Source organism: Equus przewalskii, chromosome 10 (genome assembly GCF_037783145.1).
Source record: "Equus przewalskii isolate Varuska chromosome 10, EquPr2, whole genome shotgun sequence".
NCBI lineage: Eukaryota > Metazoa > Chordata > Mammalia > Perissodactyla > Equidae > Equus > Equus przewalskii.
Window position 1 is genome coordinate 31,350,449 of NC_091840.1, and position 1,992 is coordinate 31,352,440.

The following is a 1,992-nucleotide window of genomic DNA, read 5'->3' on the forward strand; positions in this document are numbered from 1 at the left end:
GGCCAAGCATCATAATCCAGGAAGACGCAAGAACGAAGTCCCTCCTACAGGTTCCAGAGGGAACATGACCCTTCTGACACCTTATTTCAGACTTTTAGCCTCTAGAACTGTGAGAGAATAAATGTTTTTTTATGTCACCTAATTTGTGGCACATTGTTATGGCAACCCTAGGAAACTAATACAAGTACACACACATTAAGGATTTTATGTATTTCTTGCTATTTAACCTTTTTATAGTTATGAAAAGTCTCCCTTTATCTCTCATAATAATCTTTTTTCTTAAAATCTATTTTGTCTGATAGCAATATAGGCACAGTAGCTTTCTTATCTTTCTATTTACATATCCTATTACTATCCTGTTACTTTCAACTTCTCGTTAAAATGAGTCTCTTATAGACTGAATATAGTTGGCTCTTGCTTTTTTATCCAGTCTCACAATTGCAGCATTTTAATTAGAGTGTTTAGTCCATTTGTATTTAATGTACTTATTGATTTTAAGTCTACCAAATTGCTACTTGTTTTTTATTTGCTCTTTGGTTTTTGTTCCTATCTTCCTCTTTTCCACTCTTCTTTTGGATTAATCAAATACACCTTACAATTCATTTTTATTTCCTCTTATTGGCCTTTTATCTATATTTCTTTTTGTTATATTTCTAGTGGTTGTTATAGGGATTATAATATGCATCTTAACTTACAGTCTATTTAGAATTAGTATTGAATAATTCATATAAAATATGAGAATCTTATTACATTAAAATTTTATTTACCACCTCTTTTGCTATCGTTGTCATATATTTTACATGCACATATATAATAAACCCCATACTCTTCTGAAAGTCGTTAACAAGGAGATGATAGACTGAAGTGACTCTAATGCTTTGGCAGCCAACATAAGCAAGCCTAAAACTCACCCGGAGTCAAACCCTATAACTGCCTCAAGTTTAAGAAAGCAAACTTAAGAAGAAACAATCACAAATAGCCAATCAGGCTTTCCCAAACGAGACAACTGCTTAAGCTATAGCCAATTAAATAATAAAAGACTTTCCTCTACCTCCTACCAGTAGAGCGCCCCTAACCATTTCCAGTGCAGCATTGCCTGATTTGAATCGATGTTTGCTCAAATAAGCTCTTCAAAAATTTAATGTGCCTCGGTTTATCTTTTAACAGTACCATATTATTACATTTAATTTAAATAGTCTGTTAACTTTTGAAGAAAATGAAGAAGAAGAAAATATAGTTATATGTGAAAAGATAGGTATATTCCCCACATAGTTACCATTGCCCGTACCCTTCATTCCTTCCTACGGATACAAGTTTACTCCAGCATGTCGTGTAGTGCAGGCCTTCTGACAACGAATTCTTTCAGCTTTTGTTTATCTGAAAATGTTTTTATTTCATGCTCCGTTTTGATGGATAATTTCACAGGATATATAATTCTAGGTTGACTTTCTTTCCTTTCAACACTTTAAAGATGTCATTCTATTGTCTACTGGCCTCCATTGTTTCTGATGAGACAGGAACTGTTGTTTGTATTGGTGTGCCTCTATAGGTAATGTATCTTATTTCCTCTGGTGGGTTTTGAGATTGTCCCTTTAACTATGATTTTCAACATTTTAACTATTATATGCCTAGGTGTCTTTTTTTTGTTGTTTGGTAAGGAAGATTCTCCCTGAGCTAACCTCTGTTGCCAATCTTCTACTTTTTACTTGAGGAAGCAAACTGAGCTAACATCTCTGAGGTAACATCTGTGCCAGCTTTCTTCTATTTTCTATATGGGATGCCTCCACAGCATGGCTGAGGAATGGAGTAGGTCCACGCCCAGGATCGGAACCCATGAACCTGGGCCACCAAAGCAGAGCAAGCAGAACTTTAACCATTTGGCCATGGGGTCAGCCCCTTGTCTTTTTTTGTTGTTTAATCCTGCTTTGGGTTTTCTAGGCTTCTTAGATTTGTAACCTGATGTTTTTCTCCAAATTTAGGCAAATTTTTGGA